Raw genomic sequence first — 21,221 nt, forward strand, 5'->3', positions numbered from 1 at the left:
CAAAATACAGATTTAGATAAATTGCACATTATTTAGAAGCATTTTCAAGTACACCTTATGTAAAGTGAGGTGCATGTTGAGTTGTAAAAACACCTTTGAATGTTGCCCATTAAGGTGCTGTGGCTTAGATGGTCAAAGTGCCTGGCTTCTAAACAAGAGATCCTGGGTTCAAATCCCAGCAGTGTCTTTTGATAGTTGCTTACATTTGTATATAGATTTTCACGTACACCTTATGTAAAGTGAGGTGGAGAAACAATAATAGATTGCATGTTATTTAGAAATATTTTCAACTAAATCTTATGTAAAGTGAGGTGCATGGTGAGCTGTGGAAACACCTTTAGATTTCGCGCAAAAAAGGCACTGTGGCTTAGCTGGTCAAAGTGCCTGTCTAGTAAACAGGAGATCCTGGGTTGAAATACCAGCAGCGCCTGCTGATACCTATTTACAGCTTTTGATAGATTGCACATTATTTAGAAGCATTTTCAAGTACACATTATGTAAAGTGAGGTGCATGTTGAGCTGTAAAACAACAACAACTTTAAATTTTACCCGAAAAAGGTGATGTTGCTTAGCTGGTCAAAGTGCCTGTCTTGTAAACAGGAGATCCTGGGTTCAACTCACAGCAGTGCCAGGTGATACCTATTTACAGATTTGGATAGATTGTAGGTAATTGAGATCCATTTTCACGTACACCTTATGTAAAGTGAGGTGTAGGAACATCTTTAAATATTGCAGCAACAACGGCGCTGTGGCTTAGCTGGTCAAAGTGCCTGTCTTGTAAACAGGAGATCCTGGGTTCAACTCCCAGCAGTGCCAGGTGATACCTATTTACACATATAGATAGATTGCAGGTTATTTAGCAGTGCCCGCTGATACCAAATTACAGATTTAGATAGATTGCACATTATTTAGGAGCATTTTAACGTACACCTTATGTAAAGTGAGGTGTAGAAACAACTTTAGATTTTGCCAAATCAAGGCGCTGTGGGTTAGCTGGTCAAGGTGCCTGTCTTCAAAACAGGAGATCTTGGGTTCAAATCCCAGCAGTGCCTGGTGATACCTATTTACATCTGTAGGTAAATTGCAGGTTATTTAGAACCATTTTCACGTCCACCTTATGTAAAGTTAGGTGTAGAAACAACTTTAAGTATTGAAATTACAAGGCGCTGTGGCTTAGCTGGTCAAAGTGCCTGTCTAGTAAACAGGAGATCCTGGGTTCAAATCCCAGCAGTGCCTGCTGATACCTAGTTATTAGTATATTATTTAGAAACCTTTTCAACTACATCTTATGTAAAGTGAGGTGCATGGTGAGCTGTTGAAACAACTTTAGATTTCGTGCAAAAAAGGCGCTGTGGTTGTCTAGTAAACAGGCGATCCTGGGTTCAAATCCCAGCAGCGCCTGCTGATACCTATTTACAGCTTTTGATAGATTGCACATTATTTAGAAGCATTTTCAAGTACACCTTATGTAAAGTGAGGTGCATATTGAGCTGTAAAAACAACAACAACTTTAAATTTTACCCGAATAAGGTGATGTTGCTTAGCTGGTCAAAGTGACTGTCTTGTAAACAGGAGATCCTGGGTTCAACTCACAGCAGTGCCAGGTGATACCTAATTACAGATTTGGATAGATTGTAGGTAATTGAGATCCATTTTCACGTACACCTTATGTAAAGTGAGGTGTAGGAACATCTTTAAATATCGCAATAACAAGGCGCTGTGGCTTAGCTGGTCAAAGTGCCTGTCTAGTAAACAGGAGATCCTGGGTTCAAATCCCAGCAGTGCCTGCTGATACCTGTTTACAGATGTAAATCGATTGCATATTATTTAAAAACCTTTTCAACTACGTCTTATGTAAAGTGAGGTGCATAGTGAGCTGTGGAAACAACTTTAGATTTGGTGCAAAAAAGGCACTGTGGCTCAGCTGGTCAAAGTGCGTGTTTTATAAACAGGAGATCCTGGGTTCAAATCGCAGCAGTGCCTGCTGATACCTATTTACCGATTTAGATAGATTGCACAATACTTAGAAGCATTTTCACGTACATCTTATGTAAAGTGAGGTGCATGGTGAGCTGTGGAAACAACTTTAGATTTTGTGCTAAAAAGGCGCTGTGGCTTAGCTGGTCAAAGTGCCTGTCTAGTAAACAGGAGATCCTGGGTTGAAATCCCAGCAGCGCCTGCTGATACCTATTTACAGCTTTTGATAGATTGCACATTATTTAGAAGCATTTTCAAGTACACCTTATGTAAAGTGAGGTGCATGTTGAGCTGTAAAAACAACAACAACTTTAAATTTTACCCGAATAAGGTGATGTTGCTTAGCTGGTCAATGTGCCTGTCTTGTAAACAGGAGATCATGCGTTCAACTCACAGCAGTGCCTGGTGATACCTATTTACATCTGTAGGTAAATTGCAGGTTATTAAGAACCATTTTCACGTACACCTTATGTAAAGTTAGGTGTAGAAACAACTTTAAATGTCACAATAACAAGGCGCTGTGGCTTAGCTGGTCAAAGTGCCTGTCTAGTAAACAGGAGATCCTGGGTTCAGATCCCATTGATAGTTGCTTACATTTGTATATAGATTTTCACGTACACCTTATGTAAAGTGAGGTGGAGAAACAATAATAGATTGCATGTTATTTAGAAATATTTTCAACTACATCTTATGTAAAGTGAGGTGCATGGTGAGCTGTGGAAACACCTTTAGATTTCGCGCAAAAAAGGCACTGTGGCTTAGCTGGTCAAAGTGCCTGTCTAGTAAACAGGAGATCCTGGGTTGAAATCGCAGCAGTGCCTGCTGATACCTATTTACCGATTTAGATAGATTGCACAATACTTAGAAGCATTTTCACGTACATCTTATGTAAAGTGAGGTGCATGGTGAGCTGTGGAAACAACTTTAGATTTTGTGCTAAAAAGGCGCTGTGGCTTAGCTGATCAAAGTGCCTGTCTAGTAAACAGGCGATCCTGGGTTCAAATCCCAGCAGCGCCTGCTGATACCTATTTACAGCTTTTGATAGATTGCACATTATTTAGAAGCATTTTCAAGTACACCTTATGTAAAGTGAGGTGCATATTGAGCTGTAAAAACAACAACAACTTTAAATTTTACCCGAATAAGGTGATGTTGCTTAGCTGGTCAAAGTGACTGTCTTGTAAACAGGAGATCCTGGGTTCAACTCACAGCAGTGCCAGGTGATACCTATTTACAGATTTGGATAGATTGTAGGTAATTGAGATCCATTTTCACGTACACCTTATGTAAAGTGAGGTGTAGGAACATCTTTAAATATTGCAGCAACAACGGCGCTGTGGCTTAGCTGGTCAAAGTGCCTGTCTTGTAAACAGGAGATCCTGGGTTCAACTCCCAGCAGTGCCAGGTGATACCTATTTACACATATAGATAGATTGCAGGTTATTTAGCAGTGCCCGCTGATACCAAATTACAGATTTAGATAGATTGCACATTATTTAGGAGCATTTTAACGTACACCTTATGTAAAGTGAGGTGTAGAAACAACTTTAGATTTTGCCAAATCAAGGCGCTGTGGGTTAGCTGGTCAAGGTGCCTGTCTTCAAAACAGGAGATCTTGGGTTCAAATCCCAGCAGTGCCTGGTGATACCTATTTACATCTGTAGGTAAATTGCAGGTTATTTAGAACCATTTTCACGTCCACCTTATGTAAAGTTAGGTGTAGAAAACAACTTTAAGTATTGAAATTACAAGGCGCTGTGGCTTAGCTGGTCAAAGTGCCTGTCTAGTAAACAGGAGATCCTGGGTTCAAATCCCAGCAGTGCCTGCTGATACCTAGTTATTAGTATATTATTTAGAAACCTTTTCAACTACATCTTATGTAAAGTGAGGTGCATGGTGAGCTGTTGAAACAACTTTAGATTTCGTGCAAAAAAGGCGCTGTGGTTGTCTAGTAAACAGGCGATCCTGGGTTCAAATCCCAGCAGCGCCTGCTGATACCTATTTACAGCTTTTGATAGATTGCACATTATTTAGAAGCATTTTCAAGTACACCTTATGTAAAGTGAGGTGCATATTGAGCTGTAAAAACAACAACAACTTTAAATTTTACCCGAATAAGGTGATGTTGCTTAGCTGGTCAAAGTGACTGTCTTGTAAACAGGAGATCCTGGGTTCAACTCACAGCAGTGCCAGGTGATACCTAATTACAGATTTGGATAGATTGTAGGTAATTGAGATCCATTTTCACGTACACCTTATGTAAAGTGAGGTGTAGGAACATCTTTAAATGTCGCAATAACAGATGTAAATCGATTGCATATTATTTAAAAACCTTTTCAACTACGTCTTATGTAAAGTGAGGTGCATAGTGAGCTGTGGAAACAACTTTAGATTTGGTGCAAAAAAGGCACTGTGGCTCAGCTGGTCAAAGTGCGTGTTTTGTAAACAGGAGATCCTGGGTTCAAATCGCAGCAGTGCCTGCTGATACCTATTTACCGATTTAGATAGATTGCACAATACTTAGAACCATTTTCACGTACATCTTATGTAAAGTGAGGTGCATGGTGAGCTGTGGAAACAACTTTAGATTTTGTGCTAAAATGGCGCTGTGGCTTAGCTGGTCAAAGTGCCTGTCTTGTAAACAGGAGATCCTGGGTTCAACTCCCAGCAGTGCCAGGTGATACCTATTTACACATATAGATAGATTGGAGGTTATGTAGAAGCATTTTCACATACACCTTATGTAAAGTGAGGTGTAGGTTCAAATCCCAGCAGTGCCCGCTGATACCAAATTACAGATTTAGATAGATTGCACATTATTTAGGAGCATTTTAACGTACACCTTATGTAAAGTGAGGTGTAGAAACAACTTTAGATTTTGCCAAATCAAGGCACTGTGGGTTAGCTGGTCAAGGTGCCTGTCTTGAAAACAGGAGATCTTGGGTTCAAGTCCCAGCAGTGCCTGGTGATACCTATTTACATCTGTAGGTAAATTGCAGGTTATTTAGAACCATTTTCACGTCCACCTTATGTAAAGTTAGGTGTAGAAACAACTTTAAATATTGAAATTACAAGGCGCTGTGGCTTAGCTGGTCAAAGTGCCTGTCTAGTAAACAGGAGATCCTGGGTTCAAATCCCAGCAGTGCCTGCTGATACCTAGTTATTAGCAGTAGTTATTAGTATATTATTTAGAAACCTTTTCAACTACATCTTATGTAAAGTGAGGTGCATGGTGAGCTGTTGAAACAACTTTAGATTTCGTGCAAAAAAGGCGCTGTGGTTGTCTAGTAAACAGGCGATCCTGGGTTCAAATCCCAGCAGCGCCTGCTGATACCTATTTACAGCTTTTGATAGATTGCACATTATTTAGAAGCATTTTCAAGTACACCTTATGTAAAGTGAGGTGCATATTGAGCTGTAAAAACAACAACAACTTTAAATTTTACCCGAATAAGGTGATGTTGCTTAGCTGGTCAAAGTGCCAGTCTTGTAAACAGGAGATCCTGGGTTCAACTCCCAGCAGTGCCAGGTGATACCTATTTACACATATAGATAGATTGCAGGTTATTTAGAAGCATTTTCGCATACACCTTATGTAAAGTGAGGTGTAGGTTCAAATCCCAGCAGTGCCCGCTGATACCAAATTACAGATTTAGATGGATTGCACATTATTTAGGAGCATTTTAACGTACACCTTATGTAAAGTGAGGTGTAGAAACAACTTTAGATTTTGCCAAATCAAGGCGCTGTGGGTTAGCTGGTCAAGGTGCCTGTCTTGAAAACACGAGATCTTGGGTTCAAATCCCAGCAGTGCCTGGTGATACCTATTTACATCTGTAGGTAAATTGCAGGTTATTTAGAACCATTTTCACGTCCACCTTATGTAAAGTTAGGTGTAGAAACAACTTTAAATATTGAAATTACATGGCGCTGTGGCTTACCTATTTACAGCTTTTGATAGATTGCACATTATTTAGAAGCATTTTCAAGTACACCTTATGTAAAGTGAGGTGCATGTTGAGCTGTAAAAACAACAACAACTTTAAATTTTACCCGAATAAGGTGATGTTGCTTAGCTGGTCAAAGTGCCTGTCTTGTAAACAGGAGATCATGCGTTCAACTCACAGCAGTGCCAGGTGATACCTAATTACAGATTTGGATAGATTGTAGGTTATTGAGATCCATTTTCACGTACACCTTATGTAAAGTGAGCTGTGGAAACAACTTTAGATTTTGCACAAAAAAGGCGCTGTGGCTTAGCTGGTCAAAGTGCCTATCTTGTAAACAGGAGATCCTGGGTTCAAATCCCAGCAGTGCCTGCTGATACCAAATTACAGATTTAGATAAATTGCACATTATTTAGAAGCATTTTCAAGTACACCCTATGTAAAGTGAGGTGCATGTTGAGTTGTAAAAACACCTTTAAATTTTGCCCATTAAGGTGCTGTGGCTTAGATGGTCAAAGTGCCTGGCTTCTAAACAAGAGATCCTGGGTTCAAATCCCAGCAGTGTCTTTTGATAGTTGCTTACATTTGTATATAGATTTTCACGTACACCTTATGTAAAGTGAGGTGGAGAAACAATAATAGATTGCATGTTATTTAGAAATATTTTCAACTAAATCTTATGTAAAGTGAGGTGCATGGTGAGCTGTGGAAACACCTTTAGATTTCGCGCAAAAAAGGCACTGTGGCTTAGCTGGTCAAAGTGCCTGTCTAGTAAACAGGAGATCCTGGGTTGAAATACCAGCAGCGCCTGCTGATACCTATTTACAGCTTTTGATAGATTGCACATTATTTAGAAGCATTTTCAAGTACACATTATGTAAAGTGAGGTGCATGTTGAGCTGTAAAAACAACAACAACTTTAAATTTTACCCGAATAAGGTGATGTTGCTTAGCTGGTCAAAGTGCCTGTCTTATAAACAGGAGATCCTGGGTTCAACTCACAGCAGTGCCAGGTGATACCTATTTACAGATTTGGATAGATTGTAGGTAATTGAGATCCATTTTCACGTACACCTTATGTAAAGTGAGGTGTAGGAACATCTTTAAATATTGCAGCAACAACGGTGCTGTGGCTTAGCTGGTCAAAGTGCCTGTCTTGTAAACAGGAGGTCTTGGGTTCAACTCCCAGCAGTGCCAGGTGATACCTATTTACACATATAGATAGATTGCAGGTTATTTAGCAGTGCCCGCTGATACCAAATTAGAGATTTAGATAGATTGCACATTATTTAGGAGCATTTTAACGTACACCTTATGTAAAGTGAGGTGTAGAAACAACTTTAGATTTTGCCAAATCAAGGCGCTGTGGGTTAGCTGGTCAAGGTGCCTGTCTTCAAAACAGGAGATCTTGGGTTCAAATCCCAGCAGTGCCTGGTGATACCTATTTACATCTGTAGGTAAATTGCAGGTTATTTAGAACCATTTTCACGTCCACCTTATGTAAAGTTAGGTGTAGAAAACAACTTTAAGTATTGAAATTACAAGGCGCTGTGGCTTAGCTGGTCAAAGTGCCTGTCTAGTAAACAGGAGATCCTGGGTTCAAATCCCAGCAGTGCCTGCTGATACCTAGTTATTAGTATATTATTTAGAAACCTTTTCAACTACATCTTATGTAAAGTGAGGTGCATGGTGAGCTGTTGAAACAACTTTAGATTTCGTGCAAAAAAGGCGCTGTGGTTGTCTAGTAAACAGGCGATCCTGGGTTCAAATCCCAGCAGCGCCTGCTGATACCTATTTACAGCTTTTGATAGATTGCACATTATTTAGAAGCATTTTCAAGTACACCTTATGTAAAGTGAGGTGCATATTGAGCTGTAAAAACAACAACAACTTTAAATTTTACCCGAATAAGGTGATGTTGCTTAGCTGGTCAAAGTGACTGTCTTGTAAACAGGAGATCCTGGGTTCAACTCACAGCAGTGCCAGGTGAAACCTAATTACAGATTTGGATAGATTGTAGGTAATTGAGATCCATTTTCACGTACACCTTATGTAAAGTGAGGTGTAGGAACATCTTTAAATGTCGCAATAACAAGGCGCTGTGGCTTAGCTGGTCAAAGTGCCTGTCTAGTAAACAGGAGATCCTGGGTTCAAATCCCAGCAGTGCCTGCTGATACCTGTTTACAGATGTAAATCGATTGCATATTATTTAAAAACCTTTTCAACTACGTCTTATGTAAAGTGAGGTGCATAGTGAGCTGTGGAAACAACTTTAGATTTGGTGCAAAAAAGGCACTGTGGCTCAGCTGGTCAAAGTGCGTGTTTTGTAAACAGGAGATCCTGGGTTCAAATCGCAGCAGTGCCTGCTGATACCTATTTACCGATTTAGATAGATTGCACAATACTTAGAAGCATTTTCACGTACATCTTATGTAAAGTGAGGTGCATGGTGAGCTGTGGAAACAACTTTAGATTTTGTGCTAAAAAGGCGCTGTGGCTTAGCTGGTCAAAGTGCCTGTCTAGTAAACAGGAGATCCTGGGTTCAAATCCCAGCAGCGCCTGCTGATACCTATTTACAGCTTTTGATAGATTGCACATTATTTAGAAGCATTTTCAAGTACACCTTATGTAAAGTGAGGTGCATGTTGAGCTGTAAAAACAACAACAACTTTAAATTTTACCCGAATAAGGTGATGTTGCTTAGCTGGTCAATGTGCCTGTCTTGTAAACAGGAGATCATGCGTTCAACTCACAGCAGTGCCAGGTGCTACCTAATTACAGATTTGAATAGATTGTAGGTTATTGAGATCAATTTTCACGTACACCTTATGTAAAGTGAGGTGTATTAACAACTTTAAATATTGCAGAAACAAGGCCCTGTGGGTTAGCTGGTCAAAGTGCCTGTCTTGTAAACAGGAGATCCTGGGTTCAAATCCCATCATTGCCTGGTGATACCTATTTACATCTGTAGGTAAATTGCAGGTTATTAAGAACCATTTTCACGTACACCTTATGTACAGTTAGGTGTAGAAACACTTTTAAATGTCACAATAACAAGGCGCTGTGGCTTAGCTGGTCAAAGTGCCTGTCTAGTAAACAGGAGATCCTGGGTTCAAATCCCAGCAGTGCCTGCTGATACCTATTTACAGATGTAAATCGATTGCATATTATTTAGAAACCTTTTCAACTACATCCTATGTAAAGTGAGGTGCATAGTGAGCTGTGGAAACAACTTTAGATTTCGCGCAAAAAAGGCACTGTGGCTTAGCTGGTCAAAGTGCCTGTCTAGTAAACAGGAGATCCTGGGTTGAAATACCAGCAGCGCCTGCTGATACCTATTTACAGCTTTTGATAGATTGCACATTATTTAGAAGCATTTTCAATTACACCTTATGTAAAGTGAGGTGCATGTTGAGCTGTAAAAACAACAACAACTTTAAATTTTACCCGAATAAGGTGATGTTGCTTAGCTGGTCAAAGTGCCTGTCTTGTAAACAGGAGATCATGCGTTCAACTCACAGCAGTGCCAGGTGATACCTAATTACAGATTTGGATAGATTGTAGGTTATTGAGATCCATTTTCACGTACACCTTATGTAAAGTGAGGTGCATGTTGAGCTGTAAAAACAACAACAACTTTAAATTTTACCCGAATAAGGTGATGTTGCTTAGTTGGTCAAAGTGCCTGTCTTGTAAACAGGAGATCATGTGTTCAACTCACAGCAGTGCCAGGTGATACCTAATTACAGATTTGGATAGATTGTAGGTTATTGAGATCCATTTTCACGTACACCTTATGTGAAGTGAGCTGTGGAAACAACTTTAGATATTGCACAAAAAAGGCGCTGTGGCTTAGCTGGTCAAAGTGCCTGTCTTGTAAACAGGAGATCCTGGGTTCAAATCCCAGCAGTGCCAGGTGATACCTATTTACACATATAGATAGATTGCAGGTTATTTAGAAGCATTTTCACATACACCTTATGTAAAGTGAGGTGTAGGTTCAAATCCCAGCAGTGCCCGCTGATACCAAATTACAGATTTAGATAGATTGCACATTATTTAGGAGCATTTTAACGTACACCTTATGTAAAGTAAGGTGTAGAAACAACTTTAGATTTTGCCAAATCAAGGCGCTGTGGGTTAGCTGGTCAAGGTGCCTGTCTAGTAAACAGGAGATCCTGGGTTCAAATCCCAGCAGTGCCTGCTGATACCTAGTTATTAGCAGTAGTTATTAGTATATTATTTAGAAACCTTTTCAACTACATCTTATGTAAAGTGAGGTGCATGGTGAGCTGTTGAAACAACTTTAGATTTCGTGCAAAAAAGGCCCTGTGGTTGTCTAGTAAACAGGCGATCCTGGGTTCAAATCCCAGCAGCGCCTGCTGATACCTATTTACAGCTTTTGATAGATTGCACATTATTTAGAAGCATTTTCAAGTACACCTTATGTAAAGTGAGGTGCATATTGAGCTGTAAAAACAACAACAACTTTAAATTTTACCCGAATAAGGTGATGTTGCTTAGCTGGTCAAAGTGCCAGTCTTGTAAACAGGAGATCCTGGGTTCAACTCCCAGCAGTGCCAGGTGATACCTATTTACACATATAGATAGATTGCAGGTTATTTAGAAGCATTTTCGCATACACCTTATGTAAAGTGAGGTGTAGGTTCAAATCCCAGCAGTGCCCGCTGATACCAAATTACAGATTTAGATAGATTGCACATTATTTAGAAGCGTTTGCACGTACACCTTATGTAATGCGAGGTGTAGAAACAACTTTAGATTTTGCCAAATCAAGGCGCTGTGGGTTAGCTGGTCAAAGTGCCTGACTTGTAAACAGGAGATCTTGGGTTCAAATCCTAGCAGTGCCTGGTGATACCTATTTACATCTGTAGGTAAATTGCAGGTTATTTAGAACCATTTTCACGTCCACCTTATGTAAAGTTAGGTGTAGAAACAACTTTAAATATTGAAATTACAAGGCGCTGTGGCTTAGCTGGTCAAAGTGCCTGTCTAGTAAACAGGAGATCCTGGGTTCAAATCCCAGCAGTGCCTGCTGATACCTAGTTATTAGCAGTAGTTATTAGTATATTATTTAGAAACCTTTTCAACTACATCTTATGTAAAGTGAGGTGCATGGTGAGCTGTTGAAACAACTTTAGATTTCGTGCAAAAAAGGCGCTGTGGTTGTCTAGTAAACAGGCGATCCTGGGTTCAAATCCCAGCAGCGCCTGCTGATACCTATTTACAGCTTTTGATAGATTGCACATTATTTAGAAGCATTTTCAAGTACACCTTATGTAAAGTGAGGTGCATATTGAGCTGTAAAAACAACAACAACTTTAAATTTTACCCGAATAAGGTGATGTTGCTTAGCTGGTCAAAGTGACTGTCTTGTAAACAGGAGATCCTGGGTTCAACTCACAGCAGTGCCAGGTGATACCTAATTACAGATTTGGATAGATTGTAGGTAATTGAGATCCATTTTCACGTACACCTTATGTAAAGTGAGGTGTAGGAACATCTTTAAATATCGCAATAACAAGGCGCTGTGGCTTAGCTGGTCAAAGTGCCTGTCTAGTAAACAGGAGATCCTGGGTTCAAATCCCAGCAGTGCCTGCTGATACCTGTTTACAGATGTAAATCGATTGCATATTATTTAAAAACCTTTTCAACTACGTCTTATGTAAAGTGAGGTGCATGGTGAGCTGTCGAAACAACTTTAGATTTCGTGCAAAAAAGGCGCTGTGGCTGTCTAGTAAACTTTAAATTTTACCCGAATAAGGTGATGTTGCTTAGCTGGTCAAAGTGACTGTCTTGTAAACAGGAGATCCTGGGTTCAACTCACAGCAGTGCCAGGTGATACCTAATTACAGATTTGGATAGATTGTAGGTAATTGAGATCCATTTACACGTACACCTTATGTAAAGTGAGGTGTAGGAACATCTTTAAATATCGCAATAACAAGGCGCTGTGGCTTAGCTGGTCAAAGTGCCTGTCTAGTAAACAGGAGATCCTGGGTTCAAATCCCAGCAGTGCCTGCTGATACCTGTTTACAGATGTAAATCGATTGCATATTATTTAAAAACCTTTTCAACTACGTCTTATGTAAAGTGAGGTGCATGGTGAGCTGTCGAAACAACTTTAGATTTCGTGCAAAAAAGGCGCTGTGGCTGTCTAGTAAACAGGAGATCCTGGGTTCAAATCCCAGCAGCGCCTGCTGATACCTATTTACAGCTTTTGATAGATTGCACTTTATTTAGAAGCATTTTCAAGTACACCTTATGTAAAGTGAGGTGCATGTTGAGCTGTAAAAACAACTTTCAATTTTACCAAAATAGGGTGATGTTGCTTAGCTGGTCAAAGTGCCTGTCTTGTAAACAGGAGATCCTGGGTTCAACTCCCAGCAATGCGAGGTGATACCTATTTACAGATATAGATAGATTGCAAGTTATTTAGAAGCATTTTCACGTACACCTTATGTAAAGTGAGGTGTAGGTTCAAATCCCAGCAGTGCCTGCTGATACCAAATTACAGATTTAGATAGATTGCACATTAATTAGAAGCATTTTTACGTACACCTTATGTAAAGTGAGGTGTAGAAACAACTTTAGATTTTGCCAAATCAAGGCGCTGTGGGTTAGCTGGTCAAAGTGCCTGTCTTGTAAACAGGAGATCTTGGGTTCAAATCCCAGCGGTGCCTGGTGATACCTAATTACAGATTTGAATAGATTGTAGGTTATCGAGATCCATTTTCACGTACACCTTATATAAAGTGAGGTGGAGAAACAACTTTAGATTTTGCCAATTAAAGGCGCTGTGGCTTAGCTGGTCAAAGTTCCTTTCTAGTAAACGGGAGATCCTGGGTTCAACTCCAAGCAGTGCCAGGTGATACCTATTTACAGTTTTACATAGATTGCACTTTATTTAAAAGCATTTGCAAGTACACCTTATGTAAAGTGAGGTGCATGTTGATCTGTACAAACAACTTTAAATTTTACCCAAATAAGGTGATGTTTCTTAGCTGGTCAAAGTGCCTGTCCATTAAACAGGAGATCCTGGGTTCAACTCACAGCAGTGCCAGGTGATACCTAATTACAGATTTGGATAGATTGTAGGTAATTGAGATCCATTTTCACGTACACCTTATGTAAAGTGAGGTGTAGGAACATCTTTAAATATCGCAATAACAAGGCGCTGTGGCTTAGCTGGTCAAAGTGCCTGTCTAGTAAACAGGAGATCCTGGGTTCAAATCCCAGCAGTGCCTGCTGATACCTGTTTACAGATGTAAATCGATTGCATATTATTTAAAAACCTTTTCAACTACGTCTTATGTAAAGTGAGGTGCATGGTGAGCTGTCGAAACAACTTTAGATTTCGTGCAAAAAAGGCGCTGTGGCTGTCTAGTAAACAGGAGATCCTGGGTTCAAATCCCAGCAGCGCCTGCTGATACCTATTTACAGCTTTTGATAGATTGCACTTTATTTAGAAGCATTTTCAAGTACACCTTATGTAAAGTGAGGTGCATGTTGAGCTGTAAAAAACAACTTTCAATTTTACCAAAATAGGGTGATGTTGCTTAGCTGGTCAAAGTGCCTGTCTTGTAAACAGGAGATCCTGGGTTCAACTCCCAGCAATGCGAGGTGATACCTATTTACAGATATAGATAGATTGCAAGTTATTTAGAAGCATTTTCACGTACACCTTATGTAAAGTGAGGTGTAGGTTCAAATCCCAGCAGTGCCTGCTGATACCAAATTACAGATTAGATAGATTGCACATTAATTAGAAGCATTTTTACGTACACCTTATGTAAAGTGAGGTGTAGAAACAACTTTAGATTTTGCCAAATCAAGGCGCTGTGGGTTAGCTGGTCAAAGTGCCTGTCTTGTAAACAGGAGATCTTGGGTTCAAATCCCAGCGGTGCCTGGTGATACCTAATTACAGATTTGAATAGATTGTAGGTTATCGAGATCCATTTTCACGTACACCTTATATAAAGTGAGGTGGAGAAACAACTTTAGATTTTGCCAATTAAAGGCGCTGTGGCTTAGCTGGTCAAAGTTCCTTTCTAGTAAACGGGAGATCCTGGGTTCAACTCCAAGCAGTGCCAGGTGATACCTATTTACAGTTTTACATAGATTGCACTTTATTTAGAAGCATTTGCAAGTACACCTTATGTAAAGTGAGGTGCATGTTGATCTGTACAAACAACTTTAAATTTTACCCAAATAAGGTGATGTTTCTTAGCTGGTCAAAGTGCCTGTCCATTAAACAGGAGATCCTGGGTTCAACTCACAGCAGTGCCAGGTGATACCTAATTACAGATTTGGATAGATTGTAGGTAATTGAGATCCATTTTCACGTACACCTTATGTAAAGTTAGGTGTAGGAACATCTTTAAATATCGCAATAACAAGGCGCTGTGGCTTAGCTGGTCAAAGTGCCTGTCTAGTAAACAGGAGATCCTGGGTTCAAATCCCAGCAGTGCCTACTGATACCTGTTTACAGATGTAAATCGATTGCATATTATTTAAAAACCTTTTCAACTACGTCTTATGTAAAGTGAGGTGCATGGTGAGCTGTCGAAACAACTTTAGATTTCGTGCAAAAAAGGCGCTGTGGCTGTCTAGTAAACAGGAGATCCTGGGTTCAAATCCCAGCAGCGCCTGCTGATACCTATTTACAGCTTTTGATAGATTGCACTTTATTTAGAAGCATTTTCAAGTACACCTTATGTAAAGTGAGGTGCATGTTGAGCTGTAAAAACAACTTTCAATTTTACCAAAATAGGGTGATGTTGGCTTAGCTGGTCAAAGTGCCTGTCTTGTAAACAGGAGATCCTGGGTTCAACTCCCAGCAATGCGAGGTGATACCTATTTACAGATATAGATAGATTGCAAGTTATTTAGAAGCATTTTCACGTACACCTTATGTAAAGTGAGGTGTAGGTTCAAATCCCAGCAGTGCCTGCTGATACCAAATTACAGATTTAGATAGATTGCACATTAATTAGAAGCATTTTACGTACACCTTATGTAAAGTGAGGTGTAGAAACAACTTTAGATTTTGCCAAATCAAGGCGCTGTGGGTTAGCTGGTCAAAGTGCCTGTCTTGTAAACAGGAGATCTTGGGTTCAAATCCCAGCGGTGCCTGGTGATACCTAATTACAGATTTGAATAGATTGTAGGTTATCGAGATCCATTTTCACGTACACCTTATATAAAGTGAGGTGGAGAAAACAACTTTAGATTTTGCCAATTAAAGGCGCTGTGGCTTAGCTGGTCAAAGTTCCTTTCTAGTAAACGGGAGATCCTGGGTTCAACTCCAAGCAGTGCCAGGTGATACCTATTTACAGTTTTACATAGATTGCACTTTATTTAGAAGCATTTGCAAGTACACCTTATGTAAAGTGAGGTGCATGTTGATCTGTACAAACAACTTTAAATTTTACCCAAATAAGGTGATGTTTCTTAGCTGGTCAAAGTGCCTGTCCATTAAACAGGAGATCCTGGGTTCAACTCACAGCAGTGCCAGGTGATACCTAATTACAGATTTGGATAGATTGTAGGTTATTGAGATCCATTTTCACGTACACCTTATGTAAAGTAACGTGTAGGAACAACTTTAAATATTGCAGGAACAAGGGCGCTGTGGGTTAGCGGGTCAAAGTGCCTGTCTAGTAAACAGGAGATCCTGGGTTCAAATCCCAGCAGCCCCTGCTGATACCTATTTACATCTGTACGTAAATTGCAGGTTATTAAAAACCATTTTCACGTACACCTCATGTAAAGTTTAGGTGTAGAAACAACTTTAAATGTTGCAATTACAAGGCGCTGTGGCTTAGCTGGTCAATGTGTCTGTCTAGTAAACAGGAAGATCCTGGGTTCAAAATCCCAGCAGTGCCTGCTGATACCAAATTACAGATTTAGATAGATTGCACATTATTTAGAAGCGTTTGCACGTACACCTTATGTAATGCGAGGTGTAGAAACAACTTTAGATTTTGCCAAATCAAGGCGCTGTGGGTTAGCTGGTCAAAGTGCCTGACTTGTAAACAGGAGATCTTGGGTTCAAATCCTAGCAGTGCCTGGTGATACCTATTTACATCTGTAGGTAAATTGCAGGTTATTTAGAACATTTTCACGTACACCTTATGTAAAGTTAGGTGTAGAAACAACTTTAAATATTGCAATAACAAGGCGCTGTGGCTTAGCTGGTCAAAGTGCCTGTCTAGTAAACAGGAGATCCTGGGTCCAAATCCCAGCAGTGCCTGCTGATACCTATTTACAGATGTAAATCGATTGCATATTATTTAGAAACCTTTTCAACTACATCTTATGTAAAGTGAGGTGCATGGTGAGCTGTTGAAAACAACTTTAGATTTGCGTGCAAAAAAGGCGCTGGTGGCTGTCTAGTAAACAGGAGATCCTGGGTTCAAATCCCAGCAGCGCCTGCTGATACCTATTTACAGCTTTTGATAGATTGCACTTTATTTAGAAGCATTTTCAGTACACCTTATGTAAAGTGAGGTGCATGTTGAGCTGTAAAAACAACTTTCAATTTTACCAAAATAGGGGTGATGTTGCTTAGCTGGTCAAAGTGCCTGTCTTGTAAACAGGAGATTCCTGGGTTTCAACTCCCAGCAATGCGAGGTGATACCTATTTACAGATATAGATAGATTGCAAGTTATTTAGAAGCATTTTCACGTACACCTTATGTAAAGTGAGGTGTAGGTTCAAATCCCAGCAGTGCCTGCTGATACCAAATTACAGATTTAGATAGATTGCACATTATTTAGAAGCATTTTCACGTACACCTTATGTAAAGTGAGGTGTAGAAACAACTTTAGATTTGCCAAATCAAGGCGCTGTGGGTTAGCTGGTCAAAGTGCCTGTCTTGTAAACAGGAGATCTTGGGTTCAAATCCCAGCGGTGCCTGGTGATACCTAATTACAGATTTGAATAGATTGTAGGTTATCGAGATCCATTTTCGCGTACACCTTATGTAAAGTGAGCTGTGGAAACAACTTTAGATTTTGCACAAATAAGACACTGTGGCTTAGCTGGTCAAAGTGCCTGTCTTGTAAACAGGAGATCCTGGGTTCAAATCCCCAGCAGTGCCTGCTGATACCAAATTACAAATTTAGATAGATTGCACATTATTTAGAAGCATTTTCAAGTACACCTTATGTAAAGTTAGGTGCATGTGGAGTTGTAAAAACACTTTAAATTTTGCCCATTAAGGTGCTGTGGCATAATCTCCTCTCACCCCACGTGGGGTGGTCCTCATCCACTTTCCAAGCTCGGGGTCCTCTACCAGAGGCCAGGAAGCTTGAGGGTTCTGCGCAGTATCCTTGCTGTTCCTAGGACTGCACTTTTCTGGACTGAGATGTCGGATGTTGTTCCAGGGATCTGTTGTAGCCATTCTCCAGTTTGGGGGTCACTGCCCCCAGTGCTCCAATCACCACAGGCACCACTGTGGCCTTCACCTCCAAGCCTTCTCCAGTTCTTCTCTGAGCCCTTGGTATTTCTCTTAGTTTTCTCATGTTCCTTTTTCCTGATGTTGCCATCGCTTGGTATTGCCACATCCACCACTACGGCTTTCCTCTGTTCTTTGTCCACCACCACAATGTCTGGTTGGTTCGCCATACCATTCTGTCTGTCTGTATCTGGAAGTCCCACAGGATCTTGGGCTCGCTCGTTCTCTACCACCGTGGGAGGTGTTTCCCACTTTGACCTTTGGGTTTCCAGTCCATACTCTGCACAGATGTTCCTGTATACTATGCCAGCCACTTGGTTATGGCGTTCCAATGTATGCTTTCCCTGCCAGCATCTTACACCCTGCAGTTATGTGCTGGACCGTCTCAGGGGCCTCTTTGCACAGTCTACACCTTGGGTCTTGTCTGGTGTGGTAGATCTGGGCCTCTATGGCTCTGGTGCTCAGGGCCTGCTCCTGTGCGGCCAGGATGAGTGCCTCTGTGCTGTCCTTCAGCCCAGCCCTTTCAAGCCATTGGTAGGATTTGTTGAGATCAGCCACTTCAGTTATGTTCCCATGGTACATCTCGTGTAAGGGCTTGTCCTCCCATGATGGTCCCTCTTCCAGCATCTCATCCTCTGTTCTCCACTGCCTGAGACATTCACTCAGCATGTCATCTGTCGGGGGCCTTCTCCTTGATGTACTTATGGATCTTGGATGTTTCATCCTGGATAGTGGCTCTCACGCTCACTAGTCCTCGGCCTCCTTCCTTGCGGCTAGCGTACAGTCTCAGGGTGCTGGATTTGGGGTGGAACCCTCCATGCATGGTGAGGAGCTTTCGTGTCTTAACATCTGTGGTCTGTATCTCTTCCTTTGGCCACCTTATTATTCCCGAAGGGTATCTGATCACTGGCAGGGCGTAGCTGTTTATTGCCTGGGATTTGTTCTTGCCAATTGAGCTGGCTTCTTAGGACTTGCCTTACTCGTTGGAGGTATTTGGCTGTTGCCGCATTCCTTGTTGCCTGTTCAAGGTTGCCGTTTTGCCTGTGGTTATTCCAAGGTACTTGTACACTGTCCTCAATGTCTGCTATTGTTCCCTTCTGGGAGTGAGACCCCTTCTGTGTGGATTACCTTGCCTCTCTTTGTCACTGTGGACAAACCGCCGGTTTGTTTCCCACTGAGCAGCCCGGACTGTGCGCACACACAAACGCACACACACGCACCAGCTGATTGGCCGCAGAGAGCGGGTGCACACGCAATCGTGCGGCCATTTGGACATTTCACCACCATTACATCTTGTTATGCCGTTAGACTAACCACATACACTTGTTCACTTTTGTTGGTTTTGGTTTTCTTTTGTCAGTACTTACGTGTCGGGAGTAGTCGGACTCCCGCGTCGCGCCGGCAAAACCGAACAGCTGGGCGACGCTCACTTTTGACGTCATTGCAGTGTCGCCTCGGCGTGAGGCGCGGGTCCGACGAACCACTTTTGTTGTTGTTATTATTTGGTCCTAGTCTTTATTTGTGGGGTATTCTTGTGTTATGAATCTGAGAATTATTGTGGGAATATGGGTGATTGATTTATACTTGTTTAAAGGTGAATATTGGGATTATAAATGTTTAGTTTCCAGAACGTTCTGGAGAATGGTTCCACCCAGTTGAAGGGGGCGGGGCCAGGCCTTTAAGAAGAGTGGCCAAACTCCCTTGTGGGGGAGAGTGGACTGGACGGAGAGCGAGTTGGTTGTGTGAGAGAGAAAGAAAAGAGAGAAGAGAGAAGAGAAGAGAAGAGAAGAGAAGAGAAGAGAGAGAAGAGAAGAGAAGAAGAAACCTTTAACGGCGTTTAATTCACACATATATTTACAGGAAAACATCAATTTAAAAAGTAATCAAAATAAGGAATCAAAAAACACTTTTCAAAATAATAAAGAACAAACATAATAACAATAATAATAAATAATCTATGTGTTTCTCACTCATTCAAATTTTGTCAAAATTTAAGGACAAGCAGGCCTTGGTTCACCGAACACAACACACCCTTATATCCCCAATGAAAAACAAAACTATCTAAATCTGACACCAATCTTATAATAGGCAAACTCAACTTTTAACCTTGAGGCCACCAGGCTTTTAAACAAAAGTTCAACGTCTGAACATCCCACCCCTTTCATTTTGTTCCTCCTTGTAATCCAAATGCTCATTTTTGCCTGTCCAATGAGGAAATTTAACAGACAGACCCTCTGTCTTTGGGAAGCCCTGTAAACGGGACCAAAGATGAAAACTTCCCTCTCTAGATCTTGCTCCATCCCCTCGAACCACCGTGCTAATAGGTAAAAAAAAGTCAGTCTGGGACAATCGAGCCAGAGGTGCTGCAAGCTCTCCTCTGTTGAACAAAAAGAACACTCTCCACCCACTGTCCTATCAAAATGTGCCACATGTCTGTTCGTAGCCACAGCCCCGTGTATAATCCTCCACTGTAGATCTGCAGTGCGCTTCTCTAGGAGGCTTATACAGGGACCTCCAGCTGCCTCTAGGAGAAGAACCTGGTGGCAACACACCCGACCACTTCGACTCTGGCAAATCCACAAGACAGCCTCTGTTGTTTACCTTCACCTAACCAATAAAGGGATTTCCTCAGTGTCGTTGATAGTTCTGTTAGCTCAGGTGCCCGAAAGGACAACAATGCCCCCTCTCTCTCACCTCCTTCCCCTGTGGCAGCACTAACTCCCAATGGAGGAAAAGCTGGCCAGTCGATCAGTTCGTCCTTCGCCACGGATCTTCCTATGGCTTCTCTAAAAGGACCAGGCAGACTGGCCCTCACCTCTCCATCAACTTCTGCAGAAACCTTGTTGATCTGGACCCTGTCTTCTGGCTCAGCGTTGTGGCAGCGATCCAATTCCCATCGTCCATCAGCCCCTGCAACTTTGTCACCCCGGCCGACACCAGCATCTTCTGTACAGTTACTGACAAAAGGCTCCTGCACTGGATTAGCGGGTTGAAGAACAGGGGCTCCTCTGCCACACATCTATAGAACATTTCGCAGTCTCTATTAATCTTTATTGTCTTCGTCCACACCCGAATCATTGACTGATAAAAGGGAAGCCCGGGAAGGATCAACTTTACTCAAATCCAGTAAAAACAAGTGTCTATCATATTGTAAATCCATTACTCTGCGGAGGAGTACCGTCGCTGTTTCCGTCCACATTTGCGGATCGTGGTATAAGTACCGTTGAGCACTCTGCAGGCGAAAGGCTGCCACACGACTCTTCAGGTCCACCAATCCCTGGCCTCCTTCTGACAATGGCAAATATAGCACTGCCGCCCGAGTCCAGTGCACACCTCCCCAGAAGAAATCCACTAGCCTCTTCTGGATTTCCTTCACTAGTGTTTCCGGAGGCTCCATCACAGTGAATTTATGCCAAAGCATGGAAGCAGCCAGGTTATTAACCACCAGGGCCCTTCCCCTATAAGACAACTGGGGCGGATCCAGGTCCACTTAGACAGTCGGGCACTAACTTTTTCAATCAACCCTTCCCAATTCTTTTTCTGAAAGCCTCCACTACCAAAAAAACACCCAGGCTTTTTATCCCCTCTGTGCCCCATTGCAGCCCTTCAGGTAAAACTGGCTGCGCTTTACCTCTCCAACCTCCCAAGATGAGACCTTCACTCTTGGCCCAATTTACCCTGGCTGAAGAAGCTTGTTCGTAAACTGCCAATTTCTGTTCGAGAACCTGAATGTCCCTCTGTCCTGTTATAAAAATGGTGACATCATCCGCATAGGCTGACAAACTGACCCTGGATGGAAGGTCCCTTGTGAAGA

General features: G+C 41.6%; 18 non-coding genes across 18 annotated transcripts; all 18 read left to right on the forward strand.

Annotated features, from left to right (window-relative positions):
- The first annotated feature begins 742 nt into the window (after window positions 1-742).
- trnat-ugu (transfer RNA threonine (anticodon UGU)) lies at window positions 743-816 on the forward strand. The gene has a single exon. It is a non-coding gene; the product is annotated as a tRNA-Thr (tRNA).
- A 346-nt stretch (window positions 817-1,162) lies between these two features.
- trnat-agu (transfer RNA threonine (anticodon AGU)) lies at window positions 1,163-1,236 on the forward strand. Its single transcript has one exon. It is a non-coding gene; the product is annotated as a tRNA-Thr (tRNA).
- Window positions 1,237-1,713: 477 nt separating this feature from the next.
- trnat-agu (transfer RNA threonine (anticodon AGU)) lies at window positions 1,714-1,787 on the forward strand. The gene has a single exon. It is a non-coding gene; the product is annotated as a tRNA-Thr (tRNA).
- Window positions 1,788-3,307: 1,520 nt separating this feature from the next.
- Window positions 3,308-3,381, forward strand: trnat-ugu (transfer RNA threonine (anticodon UGU)). The gene has a single exon. It is a non-coding gene; the product is annotated as a tRNA-Thr (tRNA).
- Window positions 3,382-3,728: 347 nt separating this feature from the next.
- trnat-agu (transfer RNA threonine (anticodon AGU)) lies at window positions 3,729-3,802 on the forward strand. The gene has a single exon. It is a non-coding gene; the product is annotated as a tRNA-Thr (tRNA).
- Window positions 3,803-4,579: 777 nt separating this feature from the next.
- Window positions 4,580-4,653, forward strand: trnat-ugu (transfer RNA threonine (anticodon UGU)). The gene has a single exon. It is a non-coding gene; the product is annotated as a tRNA-Thr (tRNA).
- A 398-nt stretch (window positions 4,654-5,051) lies between these two features.
- trnat-agu (transfer RNA threonine (anticodon AGU)) lies at window positions 5,052-5,125 on the forward strand. Its single transcript has one exon. It is a non-coding gene; the product is annotated as a tRNA-Thr (tRNA).
- Window positions 5,126-6,222: 1,097 nt separating this feature from the next.
- Window positions 6,223-6,296, forward strand: trnat-ugu (transfer RNA threonine (anticodon UGU)). Its single transcript has one exon. It is a non-coding gene; the product is annotated as a tRNA-Thr (tRNA).
- A 1,172-nt stretch (window positions 6,297-7,468) lies between these two features.
- trnat-agu (transfer RNA threonine (anticodon AGU)) lies at window positions 7,469-7,542 on the forward strand. The gene has a single exon. It is a non-coding gene; the product is annotated as a tRNA-Thr (tRNA).
- A 477-nt stretch (window positions 7,543-8,019) lies between these two features.
- Window positions 8,020-8,093, forward strand: trnat-agu (transfer RNA threonine (anticodon AGU)). The gene has a single exon. It is a non-coding gene; the product is annotated as a tRNA-Thr (tRNA).
- A 318-nt stretch (window positions 8,094-8,411) lies between these two features.
- Window positions 8,412-8,485, forward strand: trnat-agu (transfer RNA threonine (anticodon AGU)). The gene has a single exon. It is a non-coding gene; the product is annotated as a tRNA-Thr (tRNA).
- A 496-nt stretch (window positions 8,486-8,981) lies between these two features.
- Window positions 8,982-9,055, forward strand: trnat-agu (transfer RNA threonine (anticodon AGU)). The gene has a single exon. It is a non-coding gene; the product is annotated as a tRNA-Thr (tRNA).
- Window positions 9,056-9,765: 710 nt separating this feature from the next.
- On the forward strand, window positions 9,766-9,839 carry trnat-ugu (transfer RNA threonine (anticodon UGU)). Its single transcript has one exon. It is a non-coding gene; the product is annotated as a tRNA-Thr (tRNA).
- A 1,066-nt stretch (window positions 9,840-10,905) lies between these two features.
- Window positions 10,906-10,979, forward strand: trnat-agu (transfer RNA threonine (anticodon AGU)). The gene has a single exon. It is a non-coding gene; the product is annotated as a tRNA-Thr (tRNA).
- Window positions 10,980-11,469: 490 nt separating this feature from the next.
- On the forward strand, window positions 11,470-11,543 carry trnat-agu (transfer RNA threonine (anticodon AGU)). Its single transcript has one exon. It is a non-coding gene; the product is annotated as a tRNA-Thr (tRNA).
- A 349-nt stretch (window positions 11,544-11,892) lies between these two features.
- Window positions 11,893-11,966, forward strand: trnat-agu (transfer RNA threonine (anticodon AGU)). Its single transcript has one exon. It is a non-coding gene; the product is annotated as a tRNA-Thr (tRNA).
- A 1,152-nt stretch (window positions 11,967-13,118) lies between these two features.
- On the forward strand, window positions 13,119-13,192 carry trnat-agu (transfer RNA threonine (anticodon AGU)). Its single transcript has one exon. It is a non-coding gene; the product is annotated as a tRNA-Thr (tRNA).
- Window positions 13,193-14,344: 1,152 nt separating this feature from the next.
- trnat-agu (transfer RNA threonine (anticodon AGU)) lies at window positions 14,345-14,418 on the forward strand. The gene has a single exon. It is a non-coding gene; the product is annotated as a tRNA-Thr (tRNA).
- Window positions 14,419-21,221: the final 6,803 nt, after the last annotated feature.

This window comes from Betta splendens, chromosome 9, assembly GCF_900634795.4.
Source record: "Betta splendens chromosome 9, fBetSpl5.4, whole genome shotgun sequence".
Taxonomy (NCBI): domain Eukaryota; kingdom Metazoa; phylum Chordata; class Actinopteri; order Anabantiformes; family Osphronemidae; genus Betta; species Betta splendens.